Source organism: Cricetulus griseus, chromosome 3, assembly GCF_003668045.3.
Source record: "Cricetulus griseus strain 17A/GY chromosome 3, alternate assembly CriGri-PICRH-1.0, whole genome shotgun sequence".
Classification (NCBI taxonomy): Eukaryota; Metazoa; Chordata; class Mammalia; order Rodentia; family Cricetidae; genus Cricetulus; species Cricetulus griseus.
The window spans coordinates 143,123,489-143,141,291 of NC_048596.1; the positions used below are offsets into that span (position 1 = coordinate 143,123,489).

At 37.5% G+C, this 17,803-nt stretch overlaps 1 pseudogene; it reads right to left on the minus strand.

Moving 5' to 3' along the window:
* Positions 1 to 1,287: 1,287 nt before the first annotated feature.
* On the minus strand, positions 1,288 to 7,094 carry LOC100759904 (annotated as a pseudogene).
* Between the last annotated feature and the right edge of the window lie 10,709 nt (positions 7,095 to 17,803).

Genomic DNA, 17,803 nt, shown 5'->3' on the forward strand with positions numbered 1-17,803 from the left:
TGGTCTCATAGGGGAGCGACTCCATAGAGACCTCCAATTTAGACTCTCACTCTGTATGTCACACTGTGACTCTTGCTTTTTATAGCCAGGCAAAGCTTAACATGGTGGGATTAGGTTGCATTTGATTAAGCTCTTGGTCAAGCAGAAGTCCTGTGGAGTACCTAAAGTGCTAAGGCTGATGTTAGGACAGAGGGTTGCTCTCTGAAAACAGAGTGGGGCCAATTGTAAAGCACAGCATCCATGCAGCTCATCCAACAAAGAGATAAAGCAGATGTCTACATTGAGCTTTTACACCTATATTCTAGTCTCTTTGGTGCAGGAAGTTACTCATCAATAAAGAAAGATCAGACACCAAACCACCCAGAGATTACTCAAGCTAAAATCTGCCCTGCCTACAAGATGTGCTGGGGCCTTGGTGATGCAGAACTTACTTGTGGGAATAACAAACCAATGTTTGGTTTACCTTGAGGCTCATTCCATGAGAGGGAACCCATTCTGAACATTGCTTTGATGACTAGGAAACAGAGACTGCATAGCCCAGAGGTAGAACAAAACACCACTGGCAAAAAAATAATAAAAAAATCAATGAAATGATTTTATTTTATTTTATTTAGAAACAGTCTTATTTTACATATCAGTCCCAGTTCCCTCTCCCTCCTATCCTCCTATCCCCTCCACCCACTCCCCAGGGAAAGTGAGGCCTTCCATGGGGAGAGATAGCTCAGAGTTTAATAGAAGTGGCTACTCCTCCAGAGGTCCTGAATTCAATTCTCAGCAACTACATGATGACGCACATGAAATGATTCTCTTTCTTTCTTTGTTTCTTTCTTTCTTTGTTTCTTTCTCTCTCTCTCTCTCTCTCTCTCTCTCTCTCTCTCTCTCTCTCTCTCTTTCTTGTTTTAGAGAAAAATGACAACTGTATCAGGTTTAATTCCAAATAAAAACATCACCATGTGGTTACATCTCTTCATTCTCATGGATCTCTCCAACTCCCAGGTCCTCTTGACCCTTGTTAAGTATGAATAACCATAGTTGGTTAGGTCAAAACCTGACCTTGACTTGGTCAAAAACACCCTTGAAAGATGTTGATTATAATTCAAAGAGATACAAAACTTAGAAATCTGTAATACTAAAATTAAAAAAAAAACAAAAAACAAAACAAACAAGAACTCGATTTTTAAAAACCCCAAAATACTCACAGCTACCTAAAGAGGAGCTCTTGATCATTTCACTTAGATATTCTCATATTCACAGGAGGCCATCTGGACTAAAATATAAATGAATCCATTACTCATTTCCTCTCCAGCTCTTCTTGTGGCTTTTTTTTATACCTTTCAAGAGATTTTGAGTGACTCCCATGTCTGTGACTACCATGGTGACCTAGGGATTTAGAGTTGGGATCTGTGTCGCCTGTCTTGGGACCTGCTTCGATGGCGTCGTGGACTCTTGCTCCTATGCCTTTTTCAGTGGGGAGAAGGGATTCTTCTTTTGGGGGGTCCATTTTGCCTCCTGCGAGACAGACTCCGACTCCTCCTGTAGCGCAGTGCAGGAGAGTGTAGTGGCTTGTCCAAGTCTCGGTACCTTCTTTGTCGGTGGTCAGATGATGGCACTCTTTCTAGGTTCTCATCTTCCTATTCCTCTTCTTCACTAGACTCCACATCATCCATATCCTCTTCTAGGGCACTAACTCGGGGCTCTAGTTGCTTGGCTTCCTCCAGCACATAGTGTTTCTGTCGCTGGGGCAAAATGATATCACAGACTTTCTCACTGTGCAGAAATTCATCAATGAACTCATCTACAAGCATCAATTCAAACTCCCCATTTCAGTTCTGGCCCTTGATTTTCCAATAGTCATTGTACAAAGGCTCTAAGTACTTGTAGCAATCAATTGCAGTTCTTAAAGATACTCTACTATACTCATATTTGCATGTATATTTGTTCAAGACAGAGTCTCCCTTTGTAGCACTGGCTGACCTGGGACTCACAGAGATCTGCCTGCTTCTACCTCCTATGTAATGGGATTAAGGTTTCCCTTAGTTTACAGCACTCTGGATCCTCTGTTTTCACCACTCATGGTCCATTCTCTCCACAGTGAATTCCCATCCCTACCTTTTCTTGGAACTTGCTGGTCATTTGTGGAATGTATGATATTTGTTAGTTTTGCTTCCTTTTTATGGACTTTTTATGGACTTCCAAGTAAGTTGAGACTAATAAACACACAACTACTTTAACTAGCAAGGCACCCCATTATCCTACTGAAAGTCCTTAAATAGTTTGATTTTTATGTATTGTGAAACCCTTCCAAAGTACATGCATCAGCAATGATGAAAATGTCACAATCTGTGCATATGTCCCAAATGTCATCCTTTGAAAATATTATATACATACATATAAAATCCAGAATAAACTTTTTGGCAAAATGATTTTATTTATTCTACTTTCTACAAATATTTAATCCTTTTTATAAAATATGAAAAGTCATGCCATTGCATATTGCCATGCTTCATCTAGTTCATGTATTACTTTTTTTCTTTGATGTTGTGAATATCAAAGCATTTACTGAGATCCACAATAAGGAATGCAGATAATGATAAGGCTTTTAAATCAGAAAGTCAATATATAATACATGAGAGAGAACTCAAATGGAAAGTTACAAGACAGAACAACTAACACCCTAACAGAGCATGGTATTATGGGACACCTAGGTCACAGAACTCATGAGGAGCTCTGCTTGATAAATGAGTGTAATTTCATAAAGAACATGCTTTTATGGACCATGAGTTATTCCCTGCTAAGAGTGGAAGTTTTCTTGAAGTGAAGTGAAGTGATCTCTTTCCAGAAGATTATCCAGAACAGAAAATAGGAGATGAGGTGTGGCAGAATATTTGAACAATGTATAATAATCCAATCTTCCTTGAATATAAATTCTCAGAAATGTCATAGACAGTGATGAGTTAGATGAAATCAATGCTGGGAATCAGTCTGTATGTCATGCTAATGAATATGATAATACATGCCACCTTTTTAGACAAGTGTTTGGGCATGATTGGCTATGTTAGTTTGACTGTTATTGGTTCTTTTTAAAAACTAAATAATTGCACTTTTCTATTGAAGGCAAAATTCTAATTAATCTTTGTTTAATTGTTTTTTTTCTGGAAACAATCTCATACCTTGTATCTTGGAATGAGTGTAGAATATGTGGTCCAAGAGACTCTTCCTTTTCCTGACAACCATGACTATTTCAGGATTATGTTTTACCTATGATCCATTCACATATTCAAATACATTGAACAATAAGATTGAAACTGCAATCTAATACAAATCTAGAATTGTATCAAGTAGACAGCCAAAGAAGCAGAATTTCACCTTGCTTTATCTTAATTTTTAATTAAATCTTCTGTCATGAGGGAGTGCAGAGGGAGTTAGGAGAAAGTGAAGGAGAGGAGGGAAAAGGAGAGCATCATGGAGCAGGAAGATTGAGTCAGAGATAAAATAGAGGATAGCAAGAAAAAAGATACCATAATAAAGGCAACCATTATAGGTTTAAATATAAATCTGTCACTAGGGAAATGTCCAGAGATCTACAACGATGACCCCAACTAACAATGTAAGTAATAGTGGAGAGACTACCTTAAATGCCCTTACCTAATAATGAGACTGATGACTACCTTATATGCCATCCTAGAGCCTTCATCCAGTAGCTGATGGAAGCAGAAGCAGACACCAACAGCTAAACACTAAGATGGACTCCTGGAATCCAGTTGCATAGAGGGAGGAGTGATGAGCAAAGGGTCTAGACCAGGCTGGAGGAACCCACAGAAACAGCTTCTCTGAACATGGGCTTGTTCATGGACCCCAGACTGATAGCTGGAAAACCAGTATAGGACTGTTCCAGACCCCCTGAACTTGGATGTTCTATACTATAACTGCTTGAGGTACTGCCTTTCCTGAGTTCAAGTTGTACTACTGAGTCATAGCACTACTAAGCATATGGTATTCACACAAAAGAGACATGTTAACAGAAGTAATATAATTGAAGACAAAGGTATAAATCTGCACACCTGTGGGCACCTGACTTTTCACAAAATAGTCAGAAACATACACTGGAAAAAGAAAAACCTTCAGTAAATGATGTTGTTCAAAGTGGATGTCAGTATGTAGAAGAATGCAAAAATATTGACACTTATAATCCCAAAAAAGTCAAATCCAAGTGTACCAAAGATCTCAACATAAGTCCAGATACAATGAATCTGATAAAAGAGAAATTGGAGAACATCCTTGAACTCATTGGCACAGGAAAGAACTTGCTGTACAGAACACCTATACTGTAGGCACTTTGATCAACAATTAATTAATGAGATCTCAGGAAGTTGAAAAGCTTCTGTAAGACAAAGGATGCTTTGCTTTATTTTAATTTAAACTATAGATATATTTGAAGCATGTTAATTATAACCTGGTAATAATTATAACTGCCATTACAGTGAATGAGATTTGAATCATAAATATCAGGTCACAGTTGTTTATTCTTTTTCTTCTTTTTATTAATACTCTATTTGCTTATAAGTTGCTAAATGTTTAAAGTCTAAATCTCTAAAAGCAATGGAGGGTTGGAGTCTAGCCAATGCCATAAAGAATATGGTTGTCAAGTTGATCTTCCTTGGAAACAACCGTAATCAGTAAGTGAGTGAGTGAGTGAAATAGATTGTATGATAGAAAGTCTTGAGTCCTATGGAAAATAGGATACTGGATATTGAAGATCCTTTGTTTGTGTAGGCATGTAAAGAAATAGGGTGGCTCTTTTAATTTTTCTTCTGTAAAAATGCTGATGTGAAAATTTTTATTCATATAGTAAATTAGGTGTATTATAGGTTAGAATAGATAAAATGTCAAGGTAAAATTTTCTTCATTTTAAACAATTGTGAATCTCTTTGCTTATCTCCATGTGTTGTAAAATGAATTTTCTTTGATGACAGATGAAAGCTACAATTTCCTCTGGGTATAAGGACAATTATTTATAAGGCAGTTAGGAATTATATTGCTTTAAGGAAGTGACAGTAGAATGTTTTCCATCTCAGTTTTAGGATCTCTGTAGTGCTGGATAGATGGCTAGGTTACATTAACAGGAATGATTCCCTCCCTCCTATAAAATGGGTTCCATCTCAATTTCTTCAAGCCCTGAGTCCAAAGTCTGTGATATCTTCAGGAATAGGGTCCTAATTTCCATTTCTGGTAGGCAGCAAATTACAATGGCAATACCATATATTGCTTTGGGGGAGTGCATAAACTCCCCTGACCAACAAATCAAAGGAGTTTCCCAGGTCCCACACTGTGGACCTTTGTTAGTCTATGACTCTTGGGGCATGTATTATCAGCATGTGTGGTATAACTAAACTCTGTGTGTGCTTTGTGTGTGTGTGTGTGTGTGTGTGTGTGTGTGTGTGTGTGTGTGTTTATGTTATATGTGCAAATACATACATATGTATACATATACATACATATATATGCATACATACACATATATGTGACAATAATAATTAAAGAAGAAAAGATCCTGATTTTGAATGAGGTGGTGGGAGCTGAATGGTGGTGGCACATGCCTTTAATCCCAGTACTTGGGAAGCAGAGACATGTGGATCTCTGTGAGTTTGAGGCCAGCCTAGTCTACAGCGCAAGTTCCAGGACAGGCTCCAAAGCCATAGAAAAACCCTGTCTCAACCACCTACAAAAGGAAAGAAATAGAAAGAGGTAGTGGCACATGATAGAAACTGGAGATGGAGTTGGTGGGTAGAAATTATGCAAATACAGTACTTAAGTACAAGATTATAAATAAATGGACAGTCTAAGCAGAGTCTTGGACTCAACTTTATCCTCAGAGGTTCTCCAGTGTATACTCATATTCTGCCTCAAGAGAAAGCAAAAGTGTTCATTGTCAAGGTATGATTAGATTTCATCCATTGTATTCCTCAAATAAGAGAAATTCTACAAGTGAGAGGAGTTACAGCTTATAATATACTTGCATATGTCATAAAATGTGTCTTTGATATGCTCTTTATTGTGTACCAATGTTAGCTTCTTTTGGCAAATAAGAATTCAAAGTGACACTTGAAGCCTAAAACTGTGTTTTAAGGGATATCAAGATCTGTCCATCTCTGCTCACTTTGGCTTATTCTCTGAGTCTAGCCAGCTGTCATTAGACACATCAAAGATCCATAGAAAGTGGCAATGCTGTGACGTCTGTGTCCCACTGTCTATACCATGAGAATGACCATCTTGATATGATATGCAAGTCCAAGCCAACTCTTTTGATGACTGTAACCTTGCCACACATCTTAACTGCAAAGACAAAAGGAGTTGAGACCTAGAACTGAAGCCATCTTCAAATTATTAAACCAAAACTTCTGTATGATATTGTGTGACTTTATCTTGGTTGATATGAACAAATGTCTATCATTGCAAGATAGGGTATCAGTCACAGAAGAGAAAGATAATTTGACACAATTCCATCTTACTAAGCAATTTCATAGGTATGCAGTGAACAAGGTATGTGAGTGAATGGTTACTTGCAGGAGGTTTGTTGCATAACTCAAAAACAGCTGTGTCACCAGGCATTGGTGGCACATGACTTTAATCCCAGCTCTTGGGAGGTAGAGACAAGCATATCTCTATGAGTTTGAGACCAGCCTGGTCTACAAGAGCTAGTTCCTCCAAAGCCACAGAGAAACCCTGTCTCAAAACAACAACAACCCCCCAAAAAAACACCCCCCCAAAACACCCAAACAGCTGTGTCTCTGAAAAGTCCACCCAGCATAGTGACAACATACTCCTTTCATATCCATAGGGTGGGCCTTTAAGAATCTTGTAAATTTCAGCACTTTCTGAGGTTTTAAGTATTATTATCATTTGGAGTCTGCTGAGCCTTCTACAACTTTCCATCTTGGAATGTGCTAAGTGAGAAGAAATAGCTCTCAGTTACTGCTCCAGAACCTTGCTGCCTGCCACCATGCTCCTTAGCATGATAATAATGGACTCACCCTCTGAAACTGTATGCAAGCTCCTAAATTAATACTTTTTATCATAAGAGTTGTCTTGGTCATTGTGTCTCTTCACAGCAATAGAACAGTGACTTAGAAATGAATTATGCTACAAGAAAAAAAATATACTGCCAGATTTTCCTGTTAAGTGTATGGTTTATAACAGTTCTAAAATGTTAGTAATGGCTGTAGAGTAATTTCCTCATATTACCAACATGTCAATTTCTGAAAAATCTGGCAGTCCTTCATGATTGATAATGCTTATTTCCTCAAGGCAGGTTTGTATAATTAAAGATCTATATTATGCAAAGGGTAATAGGCTGGACAGTTTTCCCAGGATGCACCTTGAGAGTAGACTCTATCAAGGCTCAGTGGATATGGTTAGAACAACTGACACAGTGCTGTTGTTCTTGAAGGATGAAGTGCAAGGGGAATGGTGTTTGGTGTCTGAGCTTTGGGGGCCTCAAGAGTGCTACTGCAATGTAGGGGAAGCTGTAGCCACGCCTTCTTAGGGGCTGGCTACAGGAGTACCTGAGGGCTTGTGAGGGCGACACAGTGCTGTTGTTCTTGAAGGATGAAGTGCAAGGGGAATGGTGTTTGGTGTCTGAGCTTTGGGGGGGCCTCAAGAGTGCTACTGCAATGACTCTAATGACTATATCAAAATTGGATAATGGGTGTAGCATAGAATGCTGAAAGTTCATACTTTATTAGTCATGGTAAAGTGACTGTGAGAATCCTTACTAAAGTAGCACTTGGGGTGGAGCAGGTTAGCAAGGACATGAAACCAGGACCAAGCTGCTTGAAATAATGATCTGATGACCTGTCATTACCATAGAGATGTCAGGCTAGACTCAGACTCTCTAAAAAGCTAAGGATAATTTCAACTCCTGACACTTCTGACTTTATCTCTGAATGATGCTGAGATTAGGTAGTGTGATTTTAGGATATTACTTTATAACTGGGCTACTTAAAATGGACCCCTTTATTAAAATAAAAGTATGAGTTCATAGCTCAGAGAAATTCTCATGCATTAAAAATTAAGGGTTAAAATTGAGGATTATTTATTTACAGAATATGAATGCTTCAACAAATAATAAATAAGTCATTTGATGGAAATCTCCCTCAGTTGATTTCATTTTTCTTCTCTTTGTAGATTTGGGAAACTTACCCTGGAGCACTTTAAATCCAACAGAGGTCTCCACAGAAAATCAAAGTTTAGTGTAATACAATTCTATGAAGACACAAGGGAAGGTATTTTTAGACAAGATCAGGTGCGTTCAGGGTGGTATGGCCTTAGACTTCTGATTTACTGAAGCTATATGACATGCAACCTGAATGAATGAGAAAAGATGAGAAAAGTCATTGTTGTTGCTGTGTGTGTGTTTGTGTGTGTGTGTGTGTGTGTGTGTGTGTGTGTGTGTGTGTGTGTGTGTGTGTGTTTCTGAGGTGTGTATGGATTTTTTATTTGTACTGCATCCTTGTAGGAGCTTGAGCATGTAAGAAGAGGGTGTCAGAACATCTGAAATTGTAGTTATTGGTAGTTGTGAGTGGCCATGTGAGTACCAAGAAGTGAACCAGATCCTCTGAAGGAACAAGTGCTCTTAAACACTGAGCCATTTCTCCAGCCCAAAGGCCAGTGTTAAGCAGACTTAGACTAACTCACCAAGGCTGGTTTACTACAGAAAAATTTAAATTGACAAAATTTACATCTTCTAGGTCTATGACTCTTGTCACATGTAGTTAGGTAATCCCTGACATACAAAAGCTGTAAAATTCTCCCACCACCCTAAAAAGTTGACTTCTGTTTCTTTTAAATTAGCCCAACCCTCTTTTTTCCTAAGAGCTATTGGTCTGTTTTTGTTGTGTCCTTTTTTCTTTTTTCTTATTTCAATGCATCAGCGTTTTCTAGAATGTGCTGCATATGCTATCACATTGTGGAGCTCTTGGGTCTTCTATCTTTTACTAAAATAATAATAGCTCTCTAGGTATGCTTTGTATATTATTGTGTATAGCCCATTTCACTGAGTAGTTGTTCTGTTTAAAGGCAATGATAGAGTTAATAAAATATTGGTACATGCTACATTAAATTTTTGGCACATAACAAATTTTATACAATTTAGAAATAATTATTTTGAAATGTGTACCTATGCATAAATGCACTGCACACTTGAGAGTAAGAATCTGAATGCATCTATAAACATTTTCCTGTTTCATTCTGTCTCATGGCATCCTGGAGCAACACCAGTCTTCATTCTGTATCTACAAAGATTTACATTAAGAATTTTGCATAAATAAAATTATCCTTTCATTATTATTATGAGTTCAACTAATTTCTTTCAAAGAAATTACTTTGAAATTATCCATGATGTTATGTATGTGCATGTACATATGCACATGTGTGTCTGGCATATGTATTCAATATCACTGTTTTCATTGCAACAAATCCTTTAATGGTACAACATATGATGGACATACAATTTGTCCATCAACTTTCTCTATAATTCACAGCTAGTTCATTTTGGCAATTTTACACAACAATGAGGTTAAGCATATTATTTGCATGCATAAATGTGTTCTCTGTATTTTCCTTGCTCATTTTTCCTAGAAGTGCATTGTCTCTGCCATATGATAGAACATTGACTTTCATGGACCTGACTAATTGTTTCTCAAATTGTTTCTTTGACTTTACATGCCCTTGGAACCTTCAGAATTGTCACCTTTCCATGCATTTGTAGGATGTGATTACAATTTTCAGCATTCTCCATTGTGGTAATTGTGTAGAAATAGAGATGTTGTGGCTTGAATTACATTAACTTGATGATTGATAGTTTCACTGTCTTTTCAACATGCTTTATTTTGCTGCCCATGAAACTTCTTTCACTACGTGTGTATACAAAGCATTCAGTTTAGCATTTCTTAATTTGGATTGTTTTCTTATTTTAATCATGATTTATTGCAAATTTATGTTTCCAAGTTTACTAATTCTCTCTCTCTAGCAGCCTCTATTAACCTTACTTATAATATAAAAATGCTACTGTGAATTCTTAAAAACAGTTAAGTGTAGTTTCACCTATTTCCACAAATGTTTATTAATTCTATCAGTTTTAGCTATAGGGTTAAAACATGTTTTTTTAATTTTCAATAATCTCTGATCAGGAAAAATTATTTTCCTTTATATAAGTGTGAAAAATTCTAATAATGTATGTCAAAGAACAGCCTCTTACTTTTAGATTTTTATGCTTTCCATTACTCATTTGGCTCTTGGGAGTCAATTATTTTTTAAAATAATTAAAAGTATAGAAATATATTACACAGATACATCTCAAATTACAGTGGAGTTATGCAATATATATATATATATATATATATATATATATATATATATATTAATAAAATGAAAAGAGCCCCAAATTGAAAATGCTTTTACTTTCCTTTTCTATCAAGTAAGAGCTGAGTCTAACCTTACTTATATTTTCTAAGAACATTTGCAGAATCCAACAATGGGGCCAAGTGTAACACAAAAAAAATAGCTCATGGATATGCAGACACTGACATTTTGGGGGTTTAGAATACAAAACAGAATATCCATACTACACTGGGAAGACATTCTACTGTGGAATACAGGCTGACTGTTCCAGTTAATACATGGCACACTGAGAGCTTAGGGTCACTGTGCTGTCCAGAATCCAGAAGTCTTCCCCACTGCCCTCTCCAAACCAAGAGCACTCCTCATTGTCCACCTAGATCCCAAGACTGACACTCACTCTACCCCCCAAAAAACAATTATCCTTCAGTGCCCCAACCCCAGACTCTGAGTGTACAGCTCACTGCATCACCAGCATTATATACTTCTTATTTCCATAGCACCTGGCTAGAAAATAATCAAGTTAATCTGAAGGCTCATTTTACTTACTGCAACTTGCTTTTAGAGTATAATACCAAAAAAATTAAGGGACAGCTTTACAGTCCCACTGTGCACACAGTGGTGGGCATCTAATCGCCTCATTTCTAAAATCCTTTTGCTGGAAGCTTTCTTATACTTTATGTCCTGAGAATCCATTATTTTTTCTTATATTTCATTATTCAATCAATTTATTAATTTACCTTTTGAAATGGTATCTCATGTAGCTCAAGCCTTGGATGGCCTCAAAATCCTATGGCTGCATCCAGTCTAGTGCTCCGATCCTCCTACCTCTATAAAGTGCTGGAATTCCAGGATATGTCTGGACACCTTGTATGTCTATCCTTATTTATTTGGTCTTTTGGGAAAAGCTTTCATTTTTCTTTTGTTTCTAATATACATGTCCTCTCGATATAATAGTTTAGATTGGCATTGATTTTCATTGTACACCTCATGATTTCAATATTTTCTGTTTAGCTATTTGTTGGTAAAATGGATATAACATATGCTTTTATTTTCTGTTCTTTCTCTCTTTTTGAGCACTCCATAGATAAACACTGCATCTCAATCAATGCCATCCGTCACTTGCCACCAACTCCTCCCTTATGCCTCTCCTCTCCCTTACAAATTAATGAATCATTATTTCTCTTTCACACACATACACACCTATGTATGCCTGTATACACATTTATAAACATATACTCATGTATATACATGTATGTATGTATGTATGTATGTATGTATGTATGTATATACAATCTACAGAGTTCATTTAATGTTGTATTCCATGTATGTGAGTTTAAAGCAGACCAGCTGGGATTGGATAGCTTAGTAAGGAGACAGTCAGTTCCTGAAGAAAACTGTTTTTCCTACTCTCAGGAGCATGTGACTTGCTGTATTTCTTTCATCATTCAGTGTTTTATCTGAATATCTTTTTCTTGTCTAAGTTAGTCATTGTGCAGGGACTTCTGCCCTGGATATTCTTTTTTTTAGAATAACAAAAAATATTTTACTAAAACGTAAGATTTACAGAAGTTTCCAGACAAGCCATGCAAAATGGTCACAAGTTTTTTTCTTCTTCTTTTGGGGGTGGGGCAGAGAATCTACACTTAACAGCAAAGTCACAATGTTATTAGTGAGGGCTTTGATGTTTATTTAATGTTCCCATTTTGGTTCAGACAATCAAGTTTGTCCATCTACACTGTCAAAAGTTAGATTTGGCTAGAGAGCATATTCTAAAAAAACTGGTTACCTGCATTTAACCAGTGCAATTAGATCCCAAAAGAGAGGGAGGGGGAAAGGAGACCATAAAATTAAAATAAGACTATTTTTCCCCTAAAAAATAAAATAAAAACACCCATTTCCCTGACAGCTAAACCTGACAACTACCTTCATTCACAGTGCTTTGTACTTAAACCATGATGGGGAATGAATCCAAGCAGAGTCACTGCTTTTAAATATTTCATAACAACCCAGATGATACTTCTAGCCCCTGCTCATGCTTTACAACAGTGAATCAGGACAAGACATAGATTTGCTAATGTGCATGTAATCACCAAAGATGAAGATGCCTGGGCTTTTATTCTGTAGTGTTTCTAAGACTGTATCCATTAAATGCAAACAAAAAAAAAAGGAAGAGTCTTGGCAGAACAGGAGAAGTGATGTACACTTGATGATCGATCTGATCAACTTAAATATTATTCATGGCATATAGCCTATTCATGGTTTGGGCTTCATTGGTCTTCCACTGCTCGGCTACATCATTTGCTAATGCATCATCTGGATTAGGAGCATTAACAAAGCCTGAATTGATAGCAGAACTCTGCGGATCTGCAGCGCTGGGGCCACTTATCTTTCAAAATATCTAAACATATTCTTTCCAACTTGTCTATATTAGGATGACAAATTTTGGTCATGAAACGTACTTTAGATGCTGCCATTGGGTATTTCTGTGGAAGGAATAGTTCAAGTTTAAAAGTCCTTTCCTCAAAGGGGGAATTCTGGGGGCCAGCAATGACCACATGAAATGCCCTGGATATTCTAAGTTAGTGTAGATTTGAAACGGGTAATTAAAAATTCCTGGGGTGACAGAAATTAATAAATACATAGAGAAAAGAACAAAAAAGCAAGAAGAAAGAAAAAATAATCAAAGCACTGTGGGGGAATATCGGGTTCCTTTATGGAGCAATTTGAATTCTGCATCCAATGGATTGGCACCCTCAGATACAACTACCAGTGGATTCAACTTACTTGAAACATTAACTTTCACTGAGTGAGAGCAGATAGTTTTTTCTCATAGTTAACTGCTGATGCAGTATAACAAAGCATCTGTGTGGTGTAAGGTAAGCTATATGTGACTGATGACACAAGGTGATGTGCACTTGTCATTTCCAATATCAAATGTAAGTCAGAGATATGAGTATGCACAGGCTTTGCTGTTCTGAGAAAAACATACCCAGATTCAGAATAGCAAGAGCATTTATGTTGTATGTTTGTTTAAAACTTTCCATTATTGCTTTGGTAATCCTTTGACATTTGGAAGTTTTGTTTAGTGTTTCCTAAAACACATTGTCTTCTCCTTGCTTCTACAGCTCCATGCCCATCAAAGGACTGGATATTGCTCTAGAGCTTTGTTCCAGTGTTTATGAATTGCATTTACTGTTAGTTTTTCAGAATTTTCTCTTTTATACTTCTTTAGTTCTGCAGTTTGTATTACCTTCTCATCCCCTCAATCAATTTCTTAACTTTGAAAATCTACTAGTATAAAACTTTCTATCCTCCTGAAACTCCTTATTTTTCAGGAAAACACTTTTCACTTGGTATTTTCAAAAACATATCATAGTTATTTTAAAAGCCTATAGAATAGTTACAATATATGAAGTAGTTCTCAATATATCTCTGTTCATTGTTGAGTGTCAGGCCATGGTCTACTGTTTGAAACAAACTGTTAAAAATTGGCTTAAAACACTGGTTACCACTTCACACACTGTGACATTTGTCTTAGGGTTTAGTATATATATTATATACCTTTCTGTTGCTGTGATAAAATAACTTGAAAAAAAAACAGCTTAGGGAAGAAAAAGTTTACTCTGGCTTACAATTCCAAAAGAGATGGAGTCCTTCATACTGAGGAAGTCTTGGCAACTGTAGCTCTGAGCATACCTAGCAACCAGGAAATACACTGGTCTCCTTTCATATACACATTGAAATTGAGAGACATAATAAGAAGTGGTAAGCTATAAAACCACAAAGCACAGCTCAGTGATGTACTTCATCAAGACTCCACCTCCCAATGGTTACAGAACCTTTCCAAACAACAGCATCAGGTAGGGATTAAGTGTTCAAACAAGTCAGTATGTAGGGGGATTCCACATTGACTTCACAAGAGTGTGTCCTTCCTTTTTTGACACTCACACTTTTACTTAATTTTTACAAAATTATAATTTCACATGTCAATCCCTTCTCCCATTACCACATCCCCCCAACTGCCCAACAGGCCCTTCCCCCTCCATTCCCCATAGAGGTTGTACCCTCCATGGGGGCTCCCCAAATTGCACAACATCATCTTGGGAAGGACATAGGTGCCCCCCTATGTGTCCATGTGTCCAGGCCTAGAGATCATGCCATCACATGGAATGTGCTCTTAAAGTCCCTTCTTACACCAAGGAAAAATACTAATCCACTATCAGAGACCCCACAGGGTGCTGAGGCCTCCTCACTGACATCCATGTTCAGGGGTCTGGATCAGTCCCATGATGGCCTCCCAGACAGCAGACTGGGTCCATGTGCTCCCCCTTGTTCAGGTTAGCTGTTTCTGTGGTATTCATCAGCCTGGTCCCAACCCCATTGATTTTCATTTCTCCCTCTCTGCAACTAGGTTCCAGAGTGAAGTTCAGTGTATAGCTGTGGGTATCTGCTTCAGCTTCCATCTACCACAGGATGAGGGCTTTAGGATGGCATATAAATTGGTCATCAGTCTCATTATAGTGGAAGGGCATTTAGGGTAGCCTCTCTGCCATTGCCTAAATTATCAGTTGGTGTCATCCTTGTAGATCTCTGGAAATCTCCCTATTGCCAGTTCTCTCCTCAGACCTATAATGGCTCTCTCTGTAGTGATATCTCTCATGCTGCTCTCCTCTATTCTTCCCCCAACTCAACCTTTCTGCTCCTGTTTCCTCCTCTCTCCTCCTCTTCTCCTCCTCACATTCTGCCAGCTCCTTCTCCCCTACTCAAATGTTACAAATAAGCTTACGAGATCCTGGCTCTTCCCATTCCCTGGGAACGATGCATTATTCCCTTAGAGTCCTTGTTGTTTCCTAGTTCCTTTAGTGAAGAGGATTGTAGGCTGATAATCCTTTTTTCTATGTCTAAAATTCATATATAAATGAGTACATACCATGTTTGTCTTTTTGTGACTGGGTTACCTCACTCAGTAATGGTTTCTTCTAGTTCCATCTATTTGCCTGGGAATTTCAAGATTCCATTGCTTTGTTCTGCTGAGTAGTACTCTATTGTGTAAATGTACCACATTTTCTCTACCCGTTCTTCAGTTGAGGGGCATCTAGGTTGTTTCCAGTTTCTGGCTATTACAATGCTGATATGAACATGGTTGAACATATGTCCTTGTTGTATGGACGTGCATTTTTTGGGTATATGCCCAAGAGAGGAATTGCTGGATCTTGAGGTAGACTGATTCCCATTTTTCTGAGCAAGTACCACACTGATTTCCAAAGTGGTTTTACAAGTTTGCACTCCCACCAGCAATGGAGAAGTGTTCCTTTTTCTCCACATCCTCTCTAGCACAGTTTGTCATTGGTGTTTTTTTTTTTTATTTTAGCCATTCTGACAGGTGTGAGGTGGTATCTCAGAGTTGTTTTGAGTTGCATTTCTCTGATAGTTAAGGATTCTGAGCACTTTCTTAAATGTCTTTCAGCCATTTCCGATTCTTCTGTTGAGAATTGTCTATTCAGTTCTGTGCCCAACTTTTTAATTTCATTGTTTGGTGTTTTGGTGGCTAGCTTCTTGAGTTCATTGTATATTTTGAAAATGAGCCTTCTGTCAGATGTGGAGTTGATGAAGACCTTTTCCCATTCTGTGGGCTGTCATTTTGCCTTACTGACTGTGTTCTTTGCCTTACAGAAGCTTTTCAGTTTCAGCAGGTCCCATTTATTAATTGTAGATCTCAATGGCTGTGCTACTGATGTTATATTCAGGAAGTGGTGTCCTGTACCAATGCATTCAAGGGTATCTCCCTCTGTCACTACTAGAAGGTTCAGTGTGGTTGGATTTATGTTGAGATCTTTGACCCATTTGGACTTAATTTTTGTGCATGGTGACAGATATGGATGCATCTGCAGTCCTTTGCATGTCTGAATCCAGTTGTGCCAGCATGATTTGTTGAAGATGCTATCTTTTTTTCCATTGTATAGATTTAGCATCTTTGTCGAAAATCAGGTGTTCATAGATGTATTTGTTAATATCAGGATTTTCACTTAGATTCCATTGGTCTATCTGTCAATTTTTGTGCCAATACCACGCTGTGTTCAGAACTATGCCTCTATAATAAGACTTGAAGTCAGGGATGGTGATGCCTCCAGAGGTTCCTTTATTGTAAGGGTTGTTTTGACTAACCTGGGTTTTTTGTTTCTCCATATAAAGTTGAGTATTGTTCTTTCAAGTTCTGTGAAGAATTGTGTTGGGATTTTGATTGGGATTGCATTTAATTTGTGGGTTACTTTTGACAAGATTGCCATTTTTACTATGTTGATCTACCTATCTGAGAACATGGGAGATCCTTCCATTTTCTGGTATCTTATTTAAATTCTTTCTTTAAAGACTCAAAGTTCTTGCTGTACAGATCTTTCACTTTTTTGGTTAGCGTTATCCCAAGGTATTTTATGTTGTTTGTGGATATTTTGAAGGGTGATGTTTCTCTGATTTATTTCTCATTGGATTTATCATCTCTAAACAGATGATAGTAAGGCTACTGATTTTTTGTTGAGTTTGTCTTGTATCCTGCTACAATGCTGAAGGTGTTTTTCAGCTGTTGGAGTTCCCTGGAAGAGTTTTTCCTTGTCACTTATGTAGACTGTCATATCATCTGCAAATAGCGAAAGTTTGAATTCTTCCTTTCCAATTTGTATTCCTTGGATCTCCTTTTGTTGTCTTATTGCTCTAGCTAGAACTTCAAGTACAATATTGAATAGATATGGAGAGAATGGATATGGGCCATTCTTTGCCCATGTTTGAAAGATTGAGGACACTGAACATTCATTTATTTCACCATGCGTGCAAAACTAAAGGTTTAAGTCTTCTAAATCAGACATTATGTATCTCATAGCTTCACCCAGGCATTAAAAGCACATCCTTGTGAATCTTTGTGTTTAGTTTTCAAAACCAGTGAATAAATCCTTGAACATAGGTATCTTCAAAGGGACATCAAGTCCAACCTCCTCATTCTACGTACAAATGAAATCAATGTGTGAGAGATTTGAGATTTCTTGGGTCATCCAATTAATTAGCTAATAGCAAAACTAACACGTTCAATATTCTTACTATCAAAGTAATTATTTATATAGTCTTATCACCTGTCTTTCTCAAGTCATATTACATCTCCCTCCTAAATTATTCTCTCAACATGATGGGACCTTTTGCTAGCAAAGCAGCACCTATTTTTGTCAAATTTGAAGAGCACAATTCTAATACTAACCAGTGTCACGGTGCTAGGGATTCATTAGTGCTGTCTTTGTCCTAAATTTTCTCACAGTGAAGAGCTGTCATGGTTTGACAGCTGAGGAAATACCTTTCCTTCAAGTTAAGTTTTGGTACCCTGCACATTTTCATCCTGATAATTCCACAAACTATGCAGAAA